This window comes from Tenrec ecaudatus, chromosome 4 (genome assembly GCF_050624435.1).
Source record: "Tenrec ecaudatus isolate mTenEca1 chromosome 4, mTenEca1.hap1, whole genome shotgun sequence".
Taxonomy (NCBI): domain Eukaryota; kingdom Metazoa; phylum Chordata; class Mammalia; order Afrosoricida; family Tenrecidae; genus Tenrec; species Tenrec ecaudatus.
In genome coordinates, this window is record NC_134533.1 from 203,603,407 (window position 1) to 203,630,005 (window position 26,599).

At 40.9% G+C, this 26,599-nt stretch overlaps 1 long non-coding RNA gene and 1 other non-coding gene across 2 annotated transcripts in view; one reads left to right on the forward strand and one right to left on the reverse strand.

The window, feature by feature from the left end:
- The window catches only part of LOC142445523 (uncharacterized), a 162,908-nt gene that overhangs the window by 52,416 nt on the left and 83,893 nt on the right, over positions 1–26,599 (forward strand). Inside the window, exons 2-3 of the long non-coding RNA XR_012784031.1 lie at positions 3,437–3,477; positions 13,297–13,352. This is a non-coding gene — a long non-coding RNA (uncharacterized LOC142445523). The remainder of the gene's footprint in view (positions 1–3,436; positions 3,478–13,296; positions 13,353–26,599) is intronic.
- Positions 14,957–15,147, reverse strand: LOC142447374 (U2 spliceosomal RNA). The gene has a single exon (XR_012784102.1). It is a non-coding gene; the product is annotated as a U2 spliceosomal RNA (small nuclear RNA).

Genomic DNA, 26,599 nt, shown 5'->3' on the forward strand with positions numbered 1-26,599 from the left:
TGCAAGGTAGACTTGGGGTCATGATAGTGTTCAGGGGCGGGGGAAAAACATTTAGGAACTAGAGGAAAGTTGTATGTTGCATCGGTGCTTCATCTCACCCTGATTGGCTGGTCTCCTCCCCAAGACCCTTCTGTAAGGGGATGTCCAGTGGTCTACAAATGGGTTTTGGGTCTTCATCGTGCACTACCCCCCTCATTCACTATGATAAGATTTTGTGTTCTGAAGATGCCTAATACCTGATCCTTTTGACACCTCGTGATCGCACAGGCTGGTGTGCTTCTTCTATGTGGGCTTTGTTGCTTTTGAGCTAAATGGCCGCTTGTTTACCTTCAAACCTTTAAGATCCCAGATGCTATATCTTTTGGTAGCCGGGCACCATCAGCTTTCTTCGCCACATTTGCTTATGCACCCATTTGTCTTCAGTGATTGTATCAGGGAAGTGAGCACGAAATGATATGATTTTTTTGTCCTTTGATGCCTGATAACTAATCCCTTCGGCACCTTGTGATCACACAGATTGATGTGCTTATTCCATGTGGGCTGTGTCGCTTTTGAGCTAGATGGCCACTTGTTTACTTTCAAGCCTTTAAGACCCCAAACACTCTATCTTTTCATAGCCAGGCACCACATTTGCTTATTCAGCCGCTTTGTCTTCAGAGGTTGTGTCAGGAAGGTGAGCATCATAGAATGCCAATTTAATAGAAGAAAGTGTTCTTGCATTGAGGGAGTACTTGAGTGGAGACTCAATGTCCTTCTGCTACCTTAATACTAAGCCTATAAATATATGCACATAGACCCATTTCCCCATCCTCATATATAAATATATTTGCATATGTACATGCCTTTATCTAGACCTCTATAAACACCCTTTGCCTCCCAGCTCTATCCTCTATTTCCTTTGGCTTTGCTTCCGTACTACTATCATGTTCAGTCCCCACCAGGGTTTCAGCAGTTCCTCTTGGTTACATTACCCTTGATCATGCCCTACCAGACCTCTCACCCTCTCCTCACCACCAATTTGGATCACTTGTTCCCTTGTCCCTGGGCTTGTTAACATCACTCCCTTTTCCCCCACGTCCTCCCCTCCCATGTCCCCCCAGAACTGTCGGTCGCGTTGTTTTCTCCTCCAGATTGTTCATCCAGCCTATTTTATTTAGACAGACCTGCGAAGATAATGACACACACAAAAACAAGACAGAGCAAAACCAAGCAACAATAAACAACAAACCAATGACAGAAAACAAAACAAAACACAACAAGAAAGAAAAACTTGTAATTAGTTCAAGGGCTGTTTGTTGTCCTTTAGGAGTGTTTTCCAGTCCATTCTGTTGGGGCACTACACCCTGGCCCCAAAGGCCACCTTCAGCATTCCCTGGGGACCTTGTTGCTCCATCCCCTTGCTGTTCTGTTGCACCCCCTTAGTGTTTTGCTTCAGTGTGGTGGGATCAGATTGGGCGCATTTCCCACACTGTGTCTCTGGTAGTGACCCCTGTAGGGCTATGGGTCAGTGAGGGACGTCATGTCTCATAGTGGGGCTGGCCATGTGGTCCTCTCTGTGGACTGGCTGCTCTAATTGGAACATTATCCTGGTGGGCCAGGATGTGCTCCACTCTCTCCTCCTCCCTCTTCATCTGCTCCCACGTGCTCCTACTACATATGTCCCTCTCCCAGAGCTGCAGATTGAATGCCATCCTTTGAAATAAATTCTTCTGCAAGGAGGAGCAGGTGTCCACATAGTAGTTGGGTTTGGGGCCAGCCCCCTAGACCTCTCCACTGGTTCCCTACTCCGGGGTAGAATTCTTCAAGTTGTTCATCACTATCTTGTGTGGTTAGTGCCCAAAGTTAAATTATAGTTGTTGTGAGTGGATTTCCTTTCAGGCAGATAGATACAATGCAATCACAGATAGCGTTGTACTTAATGATGGGTTCAGTAAGAGCGTCTCTGACAGTGAATGCCACACCATTCCTCTTGGTTGCTTTATTCCCAGCAGATTAACTCATAATTTTCTGACTCAAAATGGCCAATACCAGTTCATTTCAACTCAGTAATGCCTAGGATATTGATCTTCATGTATTCCATCTAATTTTTTATGACTTCTAATTTTCCTAGATTCATACTGCTCACATTCCAAATTCCAGTCCTTAGAATATTCTTGCCTCTGTTTCTCTTTATCTTGAGTCATGCCCCATCAGCAAATGAAGACCCCAAAGTCTCCACTCTCACAGGCTGTACCCAAAACCCATTTGCACGATCCGCTCTGTGGATTAAGCCACTGGTGAATCCCCTCCGACTCTGGACCTTGTTCTTAGACAGAGTGCCTTGTAGAGTGTATCACTGTAGTTGTGTTTAGGTCAAAATGTGACACCTTGTCATTGATCTCCCTCTTGATCCAGTGCATCATTGTTCCAGTTTGGAAAATATTTTCTGCTTTATTTTCGATTGAGGATTTTCTCTGTTTCATTCTGTCTTTGTTGTTGGGCTTTTTGTTTGTGTTTTGTCTATATTTTGTATGCTTTTTGGTACATGAGACCCAGAGTAGGCAAACTTCTATCAGAAGCTGGAGTCGAATGCCAGTTGTCAGAAGATTCTGAGTTAGGAAAAAAATCTTGTTTGACTTACATGGGTCCATGGAAATGTGAAGGAGTACCATTTCTTCCTGCCACCAAGTGTCCTAGACCTTCCAGGCATCCCACCAGGAAAGACAATTTGGAATCCAGTTTTCTAGCTACACCACCTGTTTTAGGGTCCATAAGAGACCTCATCTCAATTATCATTTAAGGAAGACATTTATTAAGTCGTAAAAGAGATAAACACAAAGACACAGATATATCATCTGGATGAGGGAGGCCATGGACATGAGGTCTTAATGTCATCCCTTCACGATGATTTTCATGTCTTGGAAAACAACAGCAACAAATCAGGTGACTCACTTTCTTGTGATATTTGCTTTATTGTGGTGATCTCGAAGTTAATCCACAATGTCTCCAAGGTATGCTTGTAAATAAAGTGGGAAATCTATATGGGCAGAATATGCACTTTATGTAAGTAGTATAGTAGCGTGCAGGAGAGATTAAGCGAGATCAGGGAGATCTGGGCGCTCTCCCCTCTCTGGCATCACAAACAGCGCTGTGCGTGTGGCCCTCCTCTGCCGTCAGCATCTGTATCTGGGTATTTATGTATCCTCTAAGGGCTTTTCTAGTCTTGTTTCATTGAAAAGGACTTTTTGACTTAAGATGAAATTCAGGAATCTTGTGTCACTGCAAGTCTGCTCCTTTGATAGCAAACTACCAGAACGACCCTTGGGCTTTATAATGGTGTTGTAAGGTAAGGTTTGTATTCACCTGTTTTTTTGTTAAAATGCTTATATTATGTCTCAAGAAAATGACTTTATGTCCTTTTTAATAATTTTAATTCCCTTTGTATGCTTTGTTTTAGGTTGGTACAGAGGTGTGTCAACAAAGAAGCCAAATGTAAAGGTAATGAAAAGTTTATTATTATCTTTTCTGAAGTAGGGGAGGAGTTGCCCTATGGATTTGTTTGATACACAGACAATTCTTATTGGACTTCCTTTCAGTATGTAGAATGACATAGTCCGGTTTCCTGGGATGCTGGGTCAGAGTCCTCACAGACTCAGCATTCTCCTAAGGGATGGTGTGTACCAACGTGATCACAGTTTCAAAGCCCAGATTGAAAATGCCTGTTTAGGAAATCAAATAGTTTGATAAAAGTAAATGGACGTATTTATAAGCCTAGTTCTGTGGAATCACATGATAAGTTAGGTGAGTTTATATCAACTGTGAAATAGGGAAAAAACATGTTTGGTTACTAGTCAGAATTGTTTTAATTAAAATATATTCCCTTTAGCATTTAAGATGCACCGAGAGACATTTAGAGACTATCTAGATAACAGCTGTAGCATTAAGAGTAAATAACAAAAGATTTCTTTCATAAACAGTTTTATAAAAGCTCTCAAATCTTAATCTCTTTTTCTTTGTATAATTGTTTTGGGTAAGAAAGATCATTTATAAGGAAAAACTTGTTTGGTGCCATCAGGTTGGTTCTGCCTGACAGAACCCGACTTACAGCAGAATGAGACACCATTTGGTCCTCATAGTTGTTAAGTTTTAGCCCATTGTTGTAGCAGCTGTGTCACTCCATTTCATTAAGAGTCTTCTCATTTTCATTGACCCCCCACTTTACCAAGCTTCATGTCCCTCTCCAGGGATTGGTCTCACCGGATAATATGTCCAAAGTACGTGACACGAAGCCTTCTCATCTTGCTTCTCAGGAGCATTCTGGTTGTATTTCCTCCAAGACAGAGGTATTGGTTCTTCTAGAAGCCTATGACACTTTCAGTAGTCTCCTCACCACTGCAAGACATCGCTCTTCCTCAATCTTTTTACTTGCCGTTTAGCTCTCATATGCATATGAGGCCCTTGGTACATCTTAGTCCTCAAAGTGACATCTTTGGCAACACTGGAAAGAGGTCTTGTGAGCAGATTTGCCCAAAGTAATATGCTGTTCGACAATTTTTTTTTTACTGCTGCTTCCATGATTATCGATTGTGTTTCTAAGCAAAATGGAATCCCTCCACCTTTCGCCATTTCTCATGATAATGTCTATTGGTCTAGTCTGAGGATTTTTTCTTCTTTACATTGAGTTGTAATACATAAACCAAAAAACTAAAACTAAATTCACTGTTACTGAGTGGATTCTGACTCGTAGTGACCCGGTAGGACAGAGGGGAGCTGCCCCTGTGGGTAGGAGGCTGTAAATCTTTTTTTCCCCTCTTTTTTCAAGTCTGTAAAGCTTTATGGAGCAGAACTTCTCATTTTTCTTATATAGCAGCTGGATTTGAATCACCAACTGTGCAGCTAGCAGCCCAGTGCACCATGCTGTATGTTAACAGAGCTCCTTAGAACCCATCCTGAAAGCTGGATTCTTGCCCTTCTTCAGTAAATGGTTTAAACCCTCTTGGCTTTTAGGAAACAAGCCAGGTTTTGCCATCTGCATGTGGCAGACGACTATTGAACCTTCCTCCAGCCCTGGAGCTGCATGTCTCCATATGGTTCAACTTCTTGGGTTGTTTGCTTGACATCACAGGATACCAATCTAACGCACACCTTCTCATTATTTTATCACTTGTGTGTTGCTTGTATTAAACAAAAACGAAAAGGTTTACAAACCCCTCTCATGTAATGATAGCCTATTTATGTGTTTGTTTAATCTGAGAGAAGTCCTGCGTGGCTCAAACGATTAATGAGCTCAGCTACTAATGGAGATCAGAGGTTCTAGTGCAACCGAGGCACCTTGGAAGGACATCCTGGCCACCTAATTCCAAAAGATCAGCAACCCAAACCCTCTGAAGCACAGACCTTATTCTGGAGGTGCCATGAGTCAGATTGACTTGATGGCAATGGTTTTGGGTTCCAGATATGCCAGAACTGACTAGATAGGGCATGTTCAGTGGAAAGCACCCTTGTATGGGACAGTTGACTGTGGCAATTGCTTGATTTTTGAGCATCAAACGAGACACTAAAAGGGACTTGAGAAATTAAGATACTCCATGAACATGGCTAAAGAAAAATTAGATTCACCTCAGATGAATTCACACTTACTATCTCCAATTCTCACTCAATGTTGAAATAATACAAAAAGTTCTCAAATTTTAGTAAGAATTAGAATCACTTGAAGGACATGTTAAATGACATGACTGGATCCAATCCCTAGAGTGTCTGATCCAGTAAATGTAAGGTGGAGTCTGAGAATTTGCATTTCTAATGAGTTCCAGGGAAGCAGATGCTACTGGTCTTGGGTGGACACTTTGAGAACCAATGATTTATCACACCCCCTCCCCCTACACACTGTTTCCCACCAGTAACCACATCCTTCAGCTGTTCTTGTGTCATCGTCTCTTCTGGTAACACTCTTCTCTCATGAAGCCCAAGCCTTAAACGTTTTCTCCTTCCTCCTTGTCATGCGTGCATTCCGGAGAGTCCTTCTGGCAGGGGCTGAGTTGCTCTGCAGGGGATGTAGACTTTCTCTCATGATCCCCTTGTTCTGTTCCGATGGCTACCTCCTGGTCTTATACACAGATTCTGCATGAACACAATTATGTGTTCTGTAATTCCCATTCTTCTCAACAGTTTATGATCCACAGTCAAATGCCTTTGCACAGCCAATACAACACAAGTAAACATCATCTTACTTTCAGCCAGGATCCATCTGATATCAGCAGTGATTTCCCTTATTCCATCCCCTGAATCTTGCCTGAATTTCTGGCAGCTCCCTGTCCATGTATGGCTCCTATCCTTTTTATATTTATCTTCAGTAAAATTTTACTTGCATGGGATATTAGTAATATTGTTTGACAATCTCCAAATTCTGTTAGGTCACCTTTCTTTTGAATGGGCATAAATATAGATCTCTTCCAGGCAGCTGAGCAGGTAGATAGATGTCTTTTTTGCAAAGACCAATGTGATATAAAATAGCTTTTTAGTAATATATACAAGGGGAACTCACTAAGGTTTCAGTTTTTACATGCACAGTTTATTCAAACAGTGTTTAAATATGTCTCCACAATCAGTGAGTGCCTGCAGACAAGTTCTCTCAGGCATACCCTTGTCTTGGTCTCATTAGGATACCATACAAGGCTTTGCCATTGTCTTATTTATCCAGTACTGTTCCAAAAGAAATATCACAAGTGGATGACTTACAAATAGATTTGTTTTCTAACAGTTTATGAGGCTAGAAGTCAGGGTGCTGACTTCAGGGGAAGGTGTTCTGTCGCTGTAGGCTTTGCAGGAAGGTCCTTATATCTTCAGCTTCTGATTCCTGGTTTCTTGGAAATCCCCATGTATCTTGACATCTACCTTACCCATATTTGCTTCTCTTTTTTGTTTAATCTCTTTCAAATCAGAGTAAGTTCAAATACAGCTACAAAAAATCATAGAAATGGATTTTTAAATATACAAATCAATATCAGAATGTGAAGATATTATTTCTGACCCTCACTGTACACCTCTGAAGGTGATGTTTCCATCTCTCTAACCCAGTGGTTCTCAACCTTCCTAATGCTGCGACCCTTTAATACAGGTCCTCATGTGTTGGTTACCCCCAACCATAACATTATTTTTGTTACTACTTCATAACTGTAAGTTTGCTACTCTTATGAATTGGGAGACCACTGTGAAAGGTTGAGAACCCTTGCTCTAACCTTCCCAGAAGAATTCTGTGCCCTTTGTTCAGTGCCACATCAAATGGCAGTCTGGGATCCTCCAGGGACTTCTTATATTGGGGGAATAAAAAGAAGCTTCAAGGGATAAGAACAGGGCTGGTAGGGTTGATGGATAAGGTTTGCCCAGGAAATTCTTGTCTGCTAGGCCTTTGCTACTCTCGAAGAATGAGCAGGGACGTTGTCACGATGGAAAAATCTTCTCTGTGTAAATTTTTCTTGACCAATGCAGTTTTCAGTTTTCTTAAAGCTGCTTCATAATAAACCCCTATGATCATCTTGTGTCGTGTGAGAAAGTTTATCAAGATGCCCCATTTTGGAATTTTAGAAAGTCACCCAGCCTGCTGAATTGACCTCTCTTTCTTAAACTGCAGCTGTCCAGCAGTCCCCCCCACTCTCCTGATGGAATGTAATGAGACTAAGACTAGTGTATTAGTGAGAGACCTTGTCGGTGTTCAGTGATCACAGAGACAGATTTATTCACTCTCTGCTTGCAATGAGCCCGTGCACTGTGTCCTGGAACCCTATTAGCACTTGCCTCATTATTTCAAAAGAGATTGACTCCAGACACAGTATAGCAGTCGTGCATCACTAACACCATAAAGACAAACCGTTCCCAGGTGGTCTTGTACACTCAGTTTATCCTCGAGCAGATGTGAAGAGACACTCAGTATCGTCCCACAGCAGGGGCAGGCTTTGCCTCCTCTCTAACAGCCCAGTGTGTGGCTCACCTTCAGTGTTGCCAACACTGCCACAGGTCCCTCTACTGTGGAAGGGGATAGGGAAACTCCTCTACAGTAAAAAGAAACGTTGTTATACCGTCTGGAAGGGCTGTGTTTCTGGCTTCATTATTCAATTAGATGACTAATTATTTGACTGTCTTGCAGGATCATGACACCATTGATTTACCTATTTTGGCCCCTCTAGGTTTGTTCAAAGGGTGCATCTGACTGTGCTGCCATCGTACCTGTTGCTCCTGTGTGTGTTTCAGAGTTTTCTTGTGGAGCTGTGGTAGCAGATTACCACTGCTTTCATTGAATACATTGCAAGTACTTTCTGTTCAAATTTTTGGAGAGGTTTGAACAGTATTGTGTTGATTCTTCAAATGTAAGACAGAGTTCACTGGGGGAAGCCATCTGTTTCAGGACTTTTCTCTCGGGATATTTTTAGTGACAGATGCAATCTCTTTTTGATAGATCTACTCCGAGTTTTCATTTCTTGAGTTTGCTAGTTAGATTGTGTGTTTCTAGGCATTTGTTAATTCTGTCTTGGCATCCTAATTTGTTGGTTTAAGATTGTTCATAGTATTCTCTTATAATTGTTTTACTTGCTCTCATATCAGTGATACCTCCACTTTCATTTCTGACTTGCCTGATTCGAGTCTTCTGTCCCTTTCCCCCCGAAAGTTTGCCTATTTTATTGACTATTTTTTAAGAACCAACTTTTGATTTCACTTACATATCTTCTCTCTAATCTTTATTATTTTTGTATATTTACTAGCTCTTTGTTCTTATTTTTCTACATTTGTAATGTGTATCATTAAGTTATTGAGCTCGATCTTCTTTTAAAATATATGTAGTCTTTAAAAATATATTTAAATGTATTTTTGTGGATTTTAAAAATTGTTACTGATTAGTGTTTTATTCCACTGTGATATGAAAATAGGCTTTTATCCTTTCAAAAGTCTTAAATTTTTATTCAAAGCTGTTTTATGGACAAAAAGTTAAAAGCTAGCATATGCCTGATTCTGAAATGCACTTGAAATGAATGTATGCTCTACTTTCATTGGATAGTGTGTTCTATATATGTCTTTTACAACTATTTAATGTTATTCAAGTTTTAATGTTATTAAATTTTACTTTTGTTTGAACTGTTCTATCCATTATTGAAATAGGATAATCCGAGTCTCTTACTGTATAGTATAATAGAACTAGCTTTCTCTCTTATGTTAAGGCTCAGTTCTGAAGGTCATTTATGTTATAATTTTCATGTTTTCTTGCTTTATTTAAACCTTTGTGAATATACAACTTACATATTTGATTCTTGTGACCTTGACTTTCAGTCTATTTTGTCAGACAATAATATAACCATCCCAGTTCTCCTTTGATTGCTATTTACATAATTTACCATCCTTTTACTTCTAACTTCTTGGTGTCTTTATACCTAAAGTCACTGTCTTATAGACAGCATATAGGTGAAGTCTGGGTTTTGTCCATTCTTCTATTCTCTGCTTTTTAATAGATTTTGGTCTATTTGTACTTGTTTCAGGTGTATCATAGATATTCTTTCTGTCAATACCTCTATCACTACTTTTTCAGGGGTTTCCAGTTTTTTTTCTTAAATCATTTTATTTGGGGCTCATACAAGTCATATCACAATCCATACATACATCAATGTGTCAAGAACATTTGTACATTTGTTGCCATCGTCATTCTCAAAACATTTGCTTTCTACTTGAGCCCTTAGTATCAGCTCCTCATTTTTCCCCTCCCTCCTCACTCCTCTCTCCCTCATGAATCCTTCATAATTTATAAATTATTTTCATTTTGTTACATCTTACACTGTGTGACATCTCCCTTCACCCACTTTTCTGTTGTCTGTTCCCCAGGGAGGAGGTTATATGTAGTTCCTTGTAATCAGTTCCCCCTTTCTATCCCACCCCCCTTCACCCTCCCGGTATCACCATTCTCACCACTGATCCTGAAGGGACCATCCATCCTGTATTCCCTGTGTTTCCAGTTCCTATCTGTACCAGTGTACATGTTCTGGTCTAGCCAGATTTGTAAGGTAGAATTGGGATAATGATAGTAGGTGGGGAGGAAGCATTTAGGAACTAGAGGAAAGTTGTATGTTTCATTGTTGCTACACTGCACCCTGACTGGCTCATCTCCTCCCACAACCCTTCTGTAAGGGGATGTCCAGTTGCCTACAGATGGACTTTGGGTCCCCAATCTGCACTCCCCTCATTCACAATGATACGATCTTTTGTTCCTTGATTCCTGGTACCTGATCCCTTAGACACCTTGTGACCACACAGGCTGGTGTGCTTCTTCCGTGTGGGCTTTCTTGCTCCTCAACTAAATGGTGCCTTGTTTACCTTTAGAAACTAAACCACAAGTACATTACTGGATTTCATATTTGTCTATGAAGCTACCATTACGAGTGCTTTTTTATCCTGTTTATTAGTGGTTCTGAATTACTATCTAGTGTCCTTTAATCACAGCTTGGCAGGCTTCTAGTAGCAGTTCATGTGGGGTAGATTCACTGGTAGTGAACTTCCTTGGCCTTTAAATATCTGGAAAAGTCTTCATTTCTCCATTTTTTCTCATTTCAATGCTTGTTTATTGATTTCATGTTGAACTATATATAAACTATATGATTATAATTATTTTTACCTTTTAAAATTATTTTAAGTAGCTACTAGAAAATATACTATTAGATATGTATATACTAATACTTTTAGACAACATTGGCATACAATTTCATGCTATTTGCATAATGATAAAAGTAAGCACTTACAAAATACATAACATGTATCTTGTGCCATTGTAAGTGCTGTTATAAATGTTAATTAATTTAATCCTCTTGCAAACCCTTTGTAGATGAGACAGTGTGCGGCGTAGGCATGTTGTGGCAAGGTTAACAAGAAATTGGTAACAGTTGTGGCCTCTTGATAACTGGTAATTGGGAGTCAGATATAAAAAGGAGAAAGATTTTCATTATTTACCTTTTGTGCAGCATTAATTTTGTTACATGCTGAGCATGTCATGTGTTACCTCTTTGGGCTTTCTACAGAGGAGCAACCAGCTAAAACACCGTTTGTTTATTTTCATTTTTTTAAACATTTGTATTGGCACCTAATCCATGTAGCATGTAATTCAATAGTTAAATCATTCAGTTATATCAAGAAGAATTGTACAATCAATTTTAGAACATCCTTCCACCACCAACCCCATAAAACCATAGTTTGTCTGTTTTTTAGATCATTTTATTGGGGGCGCATACTACTCTTACCACAATCCGTGCATACTCCATTGTGTCAAACACATTTGTACATTTGTTGCCATCATAATTCTCAAAACATTTGCTTTACACTTGAGCCCTTGGTATCAGCTCCTCATTTCAAGCCACAGCTTTTAAGAGTGCAAATCTAATAGCAGATAGAGGGAAGAACAGCTAGAAATAAAGGTATAGAAAACATCGAAGAATTTTTATTTTCCAATCTAATTACAGATGTGTATTCCTCCATCATCCATCAAAATGCTCTATTCCATGAGTATTAAGTTGACCACACTGAGGAGCCAAGCTCAGCAATTGCTCCCCTAGACTGTCGTTTTCCATTAAGGAAAAGACTTTCATTCATAAGGTCACTATGAGAACATGGCAATTATAAGAGGGAGACAGTTCTTGTTTTTCAAGTGATAGTCACTGTTGAAAAGAAAATTCAAGGAGTTCACAGCCACTCTGAAGTTGTATTTCAGGGCCCCTAACTGAACTGCCTTCCTCTCATAACCTTTCAGGAAAAGAAATACACATACATTTGTGTGTTTTTTTAACTGTCTTTCTAGTCAAATGAGACTTTTTTCTTTTCTTTTTTTATTAGAGGCTCATACAACACAGTCCATACATACATCAATTGTGTAAAACACATTTGTACATTCATTGCCCTCATCATTCTCAAAACATTTGCTCTCCACTTAAGCCCCTGGCATCAGGTCCTCCTTTTTTCCCCCTCCCTCCCTGCTCCCCCCTTCCTCATGAGCCTTTGATAATTTATAAATTATAATTTTGTCATATCTTGCACTGTCCGACGTCTCCCTTCACCCACCCTTCTGCTGTCCGTCCCCCAGGGAGGAGGTGACATGTAGATCCTTGTCATCAGTTCTCCCTTTCCAACCCATCCTCCCTCTACTCTCCCAGTATCGCCAGTCACACCACTGGTCCTGAAGGGATCATCTCCCCTGAATTCCCTGTGTTTCCAGTTCCTAGATGTACCAGTGTACATCGTCTGGTCTAGCCAGACTTGCAGGGTAGAATTGGGATCATGATAGTGTGTGTGTGTGTGTGTGTGTGTGTGTATGTGTGTTGGGGGGTGGCGGGGAGGAAGCATTTGGGAACTAGAGGAAAGTTTTATTGTTCATTGTTGCTACATCACACCATGACTGGCTCATCTCCTCCTTGAGACCCTTCTGTAAGGGGGTGTCCAGTGGACTACAAATGGACTTTGGGTCTCCACTCGGCACTACCCGCCTCATTCACTATGGTAAGTTTTTTTTTGTTCTGATGGTGCCTTATACCTTATCTCTTCGACACCTTGTGATTGCACAGGCTGGTGTGCTTCTTCCATGTGGGCTTTGTTGCTTCTGAGCTAGATGGCCGCTTGTTTACCTTCAAGCCATTAAGACCCCGGACACTATATCTTTTGATAGCCGGGTACCATTAGCTTTCTTCACATATTTGTGTTTTATTGAAAGAGAAACATATGCATTATTAGGGTAAGGTGTGGAAATGTTTGAGAAATGGAAATAGCTGTTAAAAAGGAATGTGCTTTGTGTGCTTTTGGACTTGAAACCAAAGTAAAGTAAACACCAACGCAGAGGGAGTTGGGAGATCTCAAAGCAGAAATCCATGTAGGAGCTCCCACATGGATTCATTCTTGTGACCCCAGTGCTTGTTGGTGTCTGAGAGTTGTGGCTTCCTCACAGCAGTGGATATCTGTAAGTTGTTGGCGAGGCGATGTGTTGGTGAGGGAGATGCCCACCCAGCTCTGTACTGGTCCTGTGTCCTGAGCTCCTGGCATAGCCCCAGAGAGTATTTCCTTTTTTTTTTTTTTTTGCAGCTCGAAGGTTGTAGTTTCCTCCTGAGAATAGTCTCTGATTGCACGTGACCATGTACTTTCTACCTGGCATATTGGAGGCATTCTGCACTTCACCTGAAATATATATATAGAGTGGCAGCTGCACGAAGAGCCATGCGATGATCGAGCATGGCCAGGGATTGATGGCAGTGTGTGTGAGAGGCTGTTTCTTGTTCCTAATGGAATATCTTGTTTCTTTTTCAGGGGATCTTTCCTGCAAATTATGTTCACTTGAAAAAGGCGATTGTCAGTAACAGAGGGTGAGTAGTTGACCTTTCTAAATTGGTTTGCAATTTTTTTATAGGTTGCTAAGGAAGACTTTAAAATTTTGGGGGTTGATATTGCAAAATATGCTATTAACATTATTTTCTGGTAAAAATACTTTTATGTATAGTTCTTAAAATAATGCTAACTTTAATCTGTTTTTATATGTACTAGAGAAATAACCTGAGTTGGTATGAATTTTTATGTTTTCTTCCTCCCCAAATACACCATTTTGAGAATAATCTGACAGGAGAAGACATAACGATAAGAGATGCATCTATCATTTTGCTTCTGCATGTCAAAATAATAAGCACTTTGTAAATCTTTTTTGACAAGTAGACATTAGAAAATAGTCAAACTAAAAAAATTTTTTAAAAGAGAAAAAAGTCAAACTTTAATGATAAAATATAGTGTGTAAAGGGGATGGGTTATATGCTCACAAATATGAAAAATATATAAGATCTTTAAATAGAAAGAGACTAAGGTAAATATATAAAAATGTGAACACTGTCTTTGTATGTTGATAATGTGAATGCTTTTTATGCTTTGTTTTTATCCTGTTTTGAAAAATAATAAAAACATATTAAAGATGATTTCATATTATTCATTAATTTTTTTCAATTTTAGAACATTTTCTTATTTTAAAATCATTTTATAATTCATTAATTTAAACATAAGGTATAATGTCTATAATTTTCAAATGAAATAGCTTTTTTGTATCTGAGATGATGTTTTGACTGGAGATGAATAAGAATCAGCATAATTTTTTGATCCCTCAGGATTTAGTCAACACAGAAATCACATGGGTCATTTTAAGAAATGGAATTTGACTCAAGGAATTGTTTACACATGCTTGAGGAGAGAAAGAGGAAATACTGGTATAACCCAGAGACAATAAACACAAAAAGCTGTTGTCTTATGACTCGGAATGCAAAAGATATGAATCTGGGATATCAGAACCAAGGAACTTGGAGGGTGGGTTTGAGACACTGGAGCTCAAATATCTGCAGAGAGGATAGTGTTTGAGGGGGTACCCCAAAATAACGACTCCCATTTGTTGTTTTGATGTGAGGGCGATAGTGCATTTGGAGTTCATTCCACCAGGTCAGACTGTTAATCAAGCTTTCAATTTAGAGGTTCTGAAAAGCTTGCATAACAGTGTGCAACAAAAAAAGGCCTGATTTGTGGCAGATGGGGGACTGGTTTTGCCACCACGACAATGCACCTGCTCACACAGCCATGTCAGTGTGCCAGTTTTTAGCAAATATCAGCATGCCTCTCTTGCCCCACACACCTTACTCACCTGACCTCTCTCCATGTGACTTTTTTTTTGTTTCCCTTAATGAAGAGGGACATGAAAGGACATCAATTTGATGACATAGAGGAGTTGAAGAAAAAAATGAGGGAGGTGCTGTCAGCTATCTAAAGAGATGAGTTTGAAAAATGTTTCCAAGAATGGAATCACAGATCTGACAAATGTATTAAGTGTAATGGAGAGGACTTTGAAGGTGATAAATGTGTTTTGTAAAAACAAATTAAATATATAGCTGAGGGGGGTTTTGGATTTTTGAGGGTACCCCCTTGTTTTTTTTTTTTTTTTTTCTGGTGCACCGTTCCCGGAAGTACTGCAATACCAGGTCGATGCGTGGAGTGGACGGAGCAAGCTCCTATTCCAACTCCCTGCTCCAAAAATCCATTTAATATATTGTCCTCGGATAGAGGACGTATCAGATATTAAACTGATAAGAACAGATACTACACTTGATCTTAGCCAAAAGGCCGAGAAGCGATGAGGGTACCCCCTTGTATAGTTGCTGTTGGTATATACAGGAAAAAGCAGTAATGCTATTTCTAGGAATGCCAAAAAGTCAGAAACTGGAACCAGTTCCCATGAGTGGGAAATTGTTCATAGAAACATCATGACCAGTGCACCCTGTTAGCCCAGCTGTTAGTGAGATAGCCATAGCTGGTGTTGCCAGGCAGGGAGGCTGGAAGTGAGTCTGTTGTACTGTAAGCTTACAGCTGGGGAACCTGGGATTGGATTCCACAACTGGACTCCTGGGTTGGGAGTTTCATGTTAAGTCTACAATTGCTGTGGCTCCCAGATAGGCAGTCCGGGCCTGGAGCTCCGTAATGCAGGCTTCCTGGCTAGAAGCCCCATGGTAAGTCTGAGACAGCTGTTGTTAAAGGTGCTCAAGATCCAAAGCTGGCACTCCCACACAGGGAGTCTTAGGATGCATCTGTGGCAGGTTTTGCTCCCCAGAGAAAAAAAACCCGGTTCAGGATCCCACAGCCAGTGTGCCCAGGTGAAGTGTTTGGTGCTGGAACAGCACAGCTGATGTGCTCGTGTGGGATTCTCCTGGCACTCTGCGAAAGCCACTGCCCCCAGGTGAGAGTCAGGGTGGTGGTTGGTGAGAGCAGGTATCCTGGGCAGGGAGTCTGTTGTTGGAGTATCACAGCCAGCACCTGAGGCAGAGTCTGGCCCTGGAACACACAACCAGCACCTTTGCTCAGGGAGCCTAGAATGAAATAGTAGCAGCCAGCACCCCCACGCAGTGAGGCCAATGGTAAAGCAGCCACAGCAGATCAACAAGATGGGAGTTGGGTGTTCCAGGGCAGCATATCCACCTCCAATAATTTTTAACAACAGCAATAAAGAAGAAGAGCAACTTCTAGGGAAAGGGATAAAGCTAATTTCCATTTCATACCAAAATATCTTCAACCAAATGTAGAAGGGCATATGAAGAAACTGGAAAGATGGCCCATGGCCCATACACAGATAAAAGTAAAATGACAGGAACAATCACTGAAGAACAGAGACTTTAAAGCAGCAGTACTAAAGATACTCAAAGAGCTAAAGTGTAGGTTTGCACGTACTTGGCTTACCACCTTCCTTTCAAAAATATGAAAGAAAAATATTGATCACTTCCCCTTGCAATTAAAAACATCATACTATACACTATAATTCAGAATAAAGTCTAAGTACCTGCTTTTTCAGCGATGGCCTCCCCCTAAGATTGTTCCATTGTCCTCTGAGTGGGCGTTAAGACTGAGCTAAAGGAAAAAAAAAAAAAAGACTGAGCTAAAGGAAAGCACAGACAAAGAAATCAAGAAAATGAGTGAAATAGTCTAAGGCAGCAGTTCTCAACCTGTGGGTCACGACCCCTTTGGGGGCCCAAATGACCCTTTCACAGGGGTCACCTAATACATCCTGCATATCAGATATTTACATGATGATTCATAACAGTAACAAAATTACAGTGATGAAGACAACGAAAATGATTTTATGGTTGGGGGGGTCACCACAATATGAGGAACTGTATTAAAGGGTCACGGCATTAGGAAGGTTGAGAACCACTGGTCTAAGAGAAGACAAGAATTTCAATAAAATGATAGAAATTTAAAAATAACTGAACAGAAGTACAGAGCTGAAAATAACATGACGGAACTTTTTTGAAAGAACTGGAGAGGTTCTATAGCAGATTGAAGTAGCCAAAGGAAAAAAGTCAGTTGTGGCTCAATGAATGAGTAACAGCACTTATAGCCGTAGTCTTTGCACCTCTCACGGAAGGACTGAGGACTGATTTGCAAGTGAAGTATTCATGACCCACCAAGGGGGCTGGGTAGCTTGATAATAATATAAATAAGGACATGACACTCTTAGTGGGATGGGACTATGCAAATAAGGTGTATGGAACTCTAACAAGAGCAGTTGTCTATCCTGCTAGACTTAAAATGAGATTGGAGGCCAGGTTGTGTTAGGCTGGTTGTCAAGAGGAGCAAATCCAGGGACACTCGTGCAACTTTATATCAAGAAGGCATCCCAGCCCAGCCCAACTCAAGTCCGCAAGTGCGATGCAAGCCAAGGTTCTGTCCAGACTCACGTAGCTGCAAGTTGATGATGCAGAAAGTTGATGCAGAATGTAGAAAGATCACAGGCTTGGGGTACAGAGTTTCATGGATCCACTGAGTGGAAACATGGCAGGGCACCAACAGATCTTAGGGTCAGTGGCAGAGTCCTAGACAGCAGGAAGGCAAAGTCCCAGAGAAAAGAAGATCACAGGTTCACTGCTTATAAGAAGGCCACCCCCCCGCCCAAGGAAGTGCCTTTAGGCTAGACACGTTGGACTCCACCCAAGTTTACATAAAATCATCGAACAGATTTCATGACCACCAGGGAGAAAAGATGATAGTGGACTCCATCGTTTGGACCCTGGGCCCAGTGCTGAGAACCTGTTTGACTTAGGAGAAAGAAAGAGAAAGCGATAATACCAGGGATCTGTTAGTCTGGGTTGACTAGAGAAACAAATCCAGAGAGACACATATATGTGTAAGAAAGAATTTTATATACAAGAGTAATTGAATATTGAAAAAAATCCCAGCCCAGTCCAGATCAAATCCATAAGTCTGGTATTAGCTTATATGTCCAATACCAATTTATAAAGTCTTCTTCAGACTCACAAAACACATGCAGTAACTCTGAATACAGGACAATCACAGGCCAGTGGGTGGAAAGTCTTGTGGATCCAGTGGCAGTGTAAGTATCTCAGTGCAGACAGGGTTTCTACGTGGCTTCTCCAACTCCAAGGCTCAGACTGCCATCAGCCTGTCTCCATGTTGCTTGTCAACAAGAATGTCTCGCTGGTACTGAGCATGTGTTCCGCCTCCAGCAAGCTATTCTTCTCCATAGCACCTCCCAATGAGTTCATCAAGCGGAGACCTGATTGACAGGCAAAACTTCACCCCTTCACTCTGAATCCTCTCAAATTGACAACAGATGATGTAGCAGCCACAAGGGATGACAAAAGATGTTGAGAAGCAGCAACATAGAAGTTGCAGTTGCAGAACCAAGAGAGTGGCAGGAGAGAAGCAAGAAGCAGCATGGCGGGCTTCCCCATCCATGGAGCAAGAGAACTAACTAATTGGGTGCCTCCAGGCAAGAGGCCTGCTGGAGAAGTAGGTTGTCTCTGGGCATTTGATGGAGTTAGGCTTGTCCGGTCACAGAACTAGAGATTAGTATTTCTGACCAAGGCTTACTGGTGAGTGAGGTACTTTGGACAGTTATTGGCAGAAGTAAAAGAGCTACTTTTAACACCTACATAAGCATGGCAGAAGCCAAGCCAAGAGGCTGAGAGTCAGAGAGGGACCTGCCTTTAAGGCAAGTGAGACAAGGCTGCCCTGAATGAAGAACCAATGATTTCTGGACCTGAATTGTAGCCTGTGACTCTCATCATCCACCCGATAGAGTTTTGCTACTAGAAGTCGAGAGACCCATGGGAGGGACAGTTGTCAGAATTAGGGGAAAGGTTGGAAGGTGGAGGTGCATGTGACTTATGCGTGAAGGAATTAACTGGGATGTTGATGCAGATAATAAATATTTCCCACTTATTAAATTAGATGAAGATCAATGTCTCCATCTTGCCATTTTGAGATCATTGATTCTGAGGAGGACAAAGAGAAAAGAATTAGTAATAGTGAACTGAACCTAATTAATCCGTGGGACACCACCAAGCGAGTATTGCACAGAGAAGACAGAGAAAAAAGGCCCAGCAAGAATATTTGGAGGAAAATTATGGACAACTTTTCAAATCTTATGAAATATGTGAATCTGCACATTCAGTACCATGGGTACTCCATGACCTCCAAATAGGATAAACCCAAAGAAAGAGACATTGGGGCACATTATAATCACTCTTGAAAATCATAGATTCAGATCATTTTTAAAGCAGGAAGAGAGAAATCTTCACATACACACATATTCAATAAGACTTAATTCCATTTTGTTTATGATAGAGGGTGGAGACAAGAAGTCAGTGGTACAACATGTTTTTAAGATGGTAAAAGAAAAAAAACTGTCAACAGACTACTACATCCTGCAAAATTACTTTCTATGAAAAAGTAAAATTAAGAAAGTCTCAAACAAAAATTGATGGACTGTTACCATTATACCTTCCCTACAAGAAATGTTAAAGGGAATTTTTCAGATGGCAAAGAGTACACTAGACATTGACTTGATATTATGCATAGAAAAAAAACAAACATTAAAGGTGACTTGGGGAAGTATAATGACCATATTTAAGGTAATTTTGGTGGTTACACACAATTTTATCCTTGCTTTATAATAACAAAGGCATAAACATAAGTATAAATTTATGTTACAGGGTATATGCAGTATAAAGTAATTGATTACAACTATTACATAAACAGAGGAAGTGTTATAGGCACAGAGTTTTTATATGTTACTGAAATTAAGTTTTTATCAATCTTAAGACCAGTTGTTATAAATGTAAGATGTTAAATGCAATCCTTGTGGTAACTACAAAGAATATAAGAAATTAGACCTGAAGGAGCACATAAAGGATAATTTCATTAAGTTCCCAAGATGAGCAAAATTAGTCTCTTTTGTTAAAAAAATTAATATAGTGGTCCAGCAATACCTTCCAGAAATAAAGAGCACAATAAAAGCAAAAATATCCACACCCTTGTTCATCGCAGCACTGTTTACAATAGCAAGAGGCCATCATTGCCCATCAGTGGAAGAATGGATAAATTTTGGTATGTTCAAACAATAGAGTACCATGCATCCTTAATGAAAAATGGTAAAACCGTAATACATCTCATGACATGAATGGATTTCAAAGACATTATATTAAGTGAAGTTAGTCAAATACAAAAGGTTGGGTATTTTATGAGACCATTGTTTTAAAAAAAATCAAGACAAGACTTTCATACCCAAACACACAGATTTTGATGGTTACTAGAGGTGTACTAAATGGTGTCATGAAATATGTATCTTTGTGAGATTGAGTAACTTTGCCAAGCATACTGCCCTCTTAACTTTGCCTCTATCATGAAGTGTTTGACAGCTGAGTAATATTGTGTTTCCAGAGTTGGTTCGTCCGCTCCTCCACAGATTGGTCAGTATTTTGTTGTGGATTTTTACTTTGATGTTCATTAGGGATGTGGATGGCCATGGGTGTAGGATAGAGCAGGACCTCACGGTGTCCCAGACTAGGCATCTTCATGGAGCAGACAGCTCATCTTTCTCCTGAGGAATTGTGGTTGTGGGTTTCCACAGCTGTCCTTGCAGTGAGCAGCCCCAGCTTGTCCTGCAGCACCTGCAGGACTCTGTCATGCCAGGTATAGGGCTTTGGGCTTACAGCACAAATTTATCACAGTTCATATTCAAATATGCTTAATTGTCTTAAGAACGTTTTTTGTAGCCTTTTTTTAAAGGAAGATTCAGGAACTAATAAAAAATTATGTTATTTGTTAGTTATACAATTTATAATCCTTTAAAATTTTTACAACAGTTCCACAGCCTTTTCTTTTGGGTCTTTTGACGACATTGACATTGTTGGCCCAGTTTTGTAACAGACAGGGGTCAGAATCTGTATCTGTCTAATAGATTTCTCATGATTGAATTCAAGTTCAGAATTTTGAGCAGGGATACTGAATGGGGGTGCTCTGGGTTAAAATGGCCATGTTTCTCCTGGATGGCTTTTCACTTTGATTCGAGCAGCAGAACTTGGGACTCTACTTCAGCAGCTTCCGGCCAAGAGCGAGGACCTCCCAGTTCAAGATGGTTTATTGTGCTTCTGTCTTGTTCCTTCCTGGTGACATCCGGTCACCCTGGGAAAGAACTTGACCCTGAGTACTCATCGTCCCTTAGGGTAGATCACCATGTGTGTGGAAATGCTTGTAGTTTGTTGTTTTGGTTTTGGTTGTCAGGGTGTAAAATTGCTCAAGTAGATTATATATGCCGATGTTTTCCTGTGGGAAATTTATTGTCATACTTTCAATTACTTGTTAAAGTATGTCTTGGTGTCTGATTTTATCACTTCTGAAATGATTTTAGTTTCTACTTTTAGTATGGTTCTAGTGAGGAAATTATATACGAGAACATATTCCTCCCCCTCAACCCCCCAAAAAAAGAAACAAGTTCCATTGGGCAGAGCTTTTGTAGTACACATTTTTCCTGCTAGGCAAGCATTAGTCAACTTGCTCTGAGTTAGTGCACCCAGTGGCATCATCTGGGAAGGTTCTCTCTGGTCACATTGAATTTTTTCATGAAACCAGTTTTGCTTGAACCTCACTTTTTGTGATGACTGATTTAAAAGAAAAGCATGTGGTTATAAAATTTTGTTTCCTGCTCAGGAAAAATGCCACAGAAACTATTGTGATGTTGAATACAGCTTAAAGGACAACACTATGGGAATAACTCAAGTGTACTAATAGTTTTCTTGTTTCAAAAAAGGTGAAATGTTGATTGATGACAAACCTCATTCTGGATGTCCTGGACGAACAGAGGAAAATGTTGACAAAATTGGTGCAATTATGGTTGATGACCAACAATGAACCACTGAGGAGTTGAGGAAGTTATCTGGACTATCTTGGAACTCACTTCAGCAAATTTTAATGGAAAATTTCGGAATGAGAAGGACCTCTGCGAAATTTGTGCCTCGGATTCTGACTGACCAGGAAAAAGACTGGCAAGTGGAAACATGCCGTGCTTTGAAAGCACAACTCTGAAGCTACCCAGACTTTTCCCCCCAAGGTCATTGCTGATGATGAGATATGGTGCTGCTATTCTTATGACTCAAAAGCAAGCGTCAATCAAGCCAGTGGAAGACGCCATCATCATCTTGCCCCCCAAAATGTTCGTCAAGTGAAATCAAAGATCAAGACAACTCTCATTTGTGTTTTTAATGTGAGGGGTATAGTAAATTTGGAGTTCATTCCATCATGTCAGACTGTTAATCAAGCTTTCTATTTAGAAGTGCCCAAAAGATTGTGTAACAGTGTACAACAAAAAACGTCTGATTTGTGGCAGACAGGGTCTGGTTTTGCCACCACGACAATGCACCTGCGCACACAACCATCTCAGTGCACCAGTTTTTGCCAAAAAAACAGCATGCCTCTCTTGCCTCATGGCACCTGCCTCACCTGATCTCTCTCCATGTGACTTCTTTTTGTTTCCTGAAATGAAGAGGGACATGAAAGGACAGCGATTTGACAAAGTAAAAGAGTTGAAGAAAAAATGAGGGAGGTGCTTTCAGCCATCCAAACAGATGAGTCTGGAAATTTGTTTCTGAGAATGGAATCACAGATTTGACAAACATATTAAGTGTAAAGGATAGGACTTTGAAGGTGATAAAGTTGTTTTGTTAAAAAAAATAAATGCATACCTTTGAAAAAAAATTGGGGTGGGGGTGGGAGGGTATTGCATGATGAGACAAAGTATGTCATTTTAATTGGTAGGAAACTAAGGAGTCCTGGTGATGTAGTGATTACAAGTTAGGCTGCAATCCAAAAGGTTAGCTATGAGTCAGCATCAACACGATAGCAATTAGTTTGTTTGTTTGTTTGTTTGAATGATAGGATTTGATTAGGAATAACTAATTTTTATAGATTCAAGAGTTGTCCTTTTGACTGACCTCTAGTCAAGTTGAAGTTTGGTGCTGGAGAAGAATGTTGAAAATACCATGGGCTGCTGAAAGGACAAACTGATCTGTCTTAGAAGAAGTATGGCCGAGTGCTCCTTGGAGGCAAGGATGGATGGGGAGACTTCATTGTATGCACTTTGGGCATATTGTCAGGAGAGACCAGTCCCTGGAGAAGGACCTCTTGCTTGGTCAAGAGGAGGGGCAGCGACCAAAGAGGAGGACCCTCAAGGGACTGGGCTAACACCGTGGCTGCAAGAATGGGCTCGGGCGTTGGGACAACTGTAAAGGTGGTTCAGGACCACACACTGCCTCATTCCGCTGTGGGTGGGGTCACCGTGGGTCGGAGCTGACTTGATGGCACCTAACAACAATGGTCAGGTCACCAGGAGCCCTGTGGCGTGGTGGACTGTGTGTTGGGCTGCTTATCACAAAGTTAGCAGTTGAAACCTACCAGCCTCTCTGAGAGAAAGGCAAGGCTTTCTACTGTAAAGATGCACAGGGGTAGTGCTACCTGCTCTATAGGGTCACTTCGAGTCAAGATTCAACACGGTATTACAGATTAAAAGGTAGTACTCTATTAACATTTCAATTAAATTTTACATTCCCTTTGTTTAAGATAACCAAATTAATTCTCTATCTTAGTGCATTGTGTTCTATAGCATATCACCTTAAAAATGATTTAGGACAGTGCTTCTCAACCTTCCTAGTGCCGCAACCCTTAAATACAGTTCCTGATGTGGTGGTGACCCCCAACCATAAAATTATTTTCATTGCTACTTCATAACTGTAACTTTGCTACTGTTATAAATCGGTAACCCCTGTGAAAGGGTTGTTTGACCCCCAAAGGGGTCACGACCTGCAGTTGAGAAACACTGATTTAGGAGGATCAAAGTTAGCTTAATATTTGAAAAGTGCTTCAATTTGAACATCTAGGAAAGAGCAGATGGGATACTTGATAAAAATCAGCATGCATTCACCATTACCAAGTTATGCCAACCCGCATTTCAGATAGACGCAGTAGATGTAGTGCTGTCTTGGGTCCGAAGAGCATATGACAAAGTGTCTCATTACATGTCCACATGGATATATAGACAAATGCTAATGAGGTCAAGTGTATTTATAGTTGATAGATTGTCTATCAGGATGTTTGTCACTTCTTCCTTTGTGTCAATACTTCTGTCCTGTATGAGTCTTATCTTTAGTGTAAAGCCTGACACATAGGGGGTACTCAGAAAGCTTATGATAGCTGGGTCTATCTTTAATTGTTTGGATAAATAGAGGAGATTTATGATGGATAAGACATAGGAGGATTGTGATTCTTAGCCATGCCCAAGCTGAATTTTTAAAAAGACACAGAAGGCTGTCTCTTTAATTCTATTAATTCTAACCCCAAATTAGAGAGGAGAGGAGCTAATATAGATAGTACAATTTAAATTCAAAATGTTAATGATGGGTGAGAGTTCTGATTCTAAAACAAAGCCTATAATGTGGGCATAGATGCAGAGCAGATTAAAAACACTGACTTTTTTTTTTGCCTTAAAAATATTCTGTGAGCAAGTGTAGGATGATACTGTCATGCTCTATTCTCTTGCAAGTTTTCCAGCTAGAAGGATGCTCACATTGCTCTTGAGCCATGAATAAAATTAGCCAAGCAAAAGTGATTTTCAAAACACAAACTCACTGCCAACTCACGGTAACCCCATTGGACAGAGTGGAATTGCCCCTGTTGGTTTCCGAAGCTGTAGCTCCTTACAGGAACAGAAATCCTCATCTTTCTTTCTTAGAGTGGCTCGTGGTTTTCAACTGCTGACCTTGTGGTTAGTAGCCCAGTGTGTAACCCACTACTCCACCAGGGCTCCTCTCTAAAGGTTATGTAAGTGCTGCCAAAGTAGTGGCCACGAATAGATTCCTTATGACTGTCAGAGCTATTCTCAGATTCTGTTCTCCTGGAGGGAAACAGAACCACATCCACTGCAGGAGATTCTGTTCCAACTCATGGCAACCCTGCAGAGTGGAGTAGAGCCTGCCCTGCAGGATTCTGAGACCTCACAGCTGTATGGGAGCAGATTGCCGCACCTTCCTCCCATGGAGCTGCTCGTGGGTCCCTCTGCTAGCAGCCAGGTGCTTAACTGCTGCATCACCCAGTCCAAACCCGACTGCCATCAAATTGATTCAGACCCAAAATGACCATGCAGGCCAGAATAAAGCTGCTCCCCGGGGCTTCTGAGACAGCAGATCTTTACAAGAATAGACCGCCTCATTTCTTTCCCATGGAGTGACTGGTTCATGTGAACTGCTGTCCTTGGGGTTTGGAGTCCAGTGCATGCCGTATAGTGCCACCAGTCATTTATTGTCAATGTCTGATAGGAGCCCTAGTGGTGCAGTGGCTACTCATGGGGCTGCTAACCATCTAGACATCAGCTCAAAACCACCAGCAGCCACTCCTCTGGAGGAAGAAGGAGCTTTCTACTCCCGTAAAGAGCTAAAGTCTCGGAACTCAGAAGGCGCGCTCTAGCCTGTCCTACAGGGTCTCTGTGGGTTGGAGGCAACTCGATGACAATGAATTTGGATTTTGAGTTTTACAATAGCAAAGGAATCACCTGCTATCACTTATGTTTGTCAGAGTCAAAGGAAGGTAGAGGGTGGAAAGCTTTAAATGATGATGGGCTTTCTGATACATGCTGACCAGAGATGGGTGACTTAGAGATGCTGCTGTCGATTTATGTTCAAGTGGAGAATCTAAGGTGATTGGTTCGGAGAACGTATTTGGCTTTCCCTAGTTGGTTTTGAGTTAGAAGTTTTGGCCAGAGATAGGGAAACTGGTAGTCATTGCCACGTGCTGACTTGTACTCTGATTGCTGTGGAGATTATGTGTGGCTTCAGGGGACTGGTTACAACTTTGGTTCAGAATTCTACAGCCGTATAGTGTTCACTTGTACAGAGGTATGTCTCAGTGATAGCACTGGTCGCTTCCCGCCACCAGACAGTTCAAGTCACGTGAAGTTTTTGGTTTCTCAGAATATAGAAAACTTCTTTTGACACCATATTCCAATCTTTATGAAAAACTATGAAAAAATTTAAAACAATGTGAGAATTGCCAAATTGTGACACACAGACGTTGAAGTGAGCACATGCTGTAGCAAAAATGTCAACAGCAAGCTTGCTAGATGCAGGGCTGCTGCAAGCCTAGGGTTTGTAAAGAACGTAGCAGCTGCGGATTGTGATAAAATGACATGCAACACAACAGTGTAGGATAGTATACCTGTGTTTAGTTTATCCTTTATAATCCTCCCTACTTATAATTCAGTATTTCCTGGCTTTGAAGGCATCTTTGACTATTTTCAATTAACTGGTGTGTTAGGGTTCTCGAGAGAAACAAAACCAGGACACATGATTGTATATGGATAGTTTTATACAGCACGAAGGCATATAGCAGCTAATTAGCCCATTACAACCTCTGTAAAGCAGTACAGAGGGCTCAATTCAACTCACCTTCATGGGACAATTAATATTCTGGAAGTCCTTCAACTCATGTGGGCTGCGGGGAGTCCAAAGTCAAGGAAGCAAACAGTGGGAATCCTTCCTCAGACAAGGCAGGCAGAGTCTGGCCGAAGGCAGCAGACAGCAGGTGGGTCAGCAACAGTCAGTAGCTTGGCTGCTTAGCAAAACAAAGCACTAGGTGATCTTGAATTCAAGCACAGAGACAGGATTCACCAATCTCAAGCTCAAACAATGTACGCACCAACAGAATGGCAAAGCGGGTCTCGAAGGAGGCTCAAGCTCTAGCAACAGGGTCC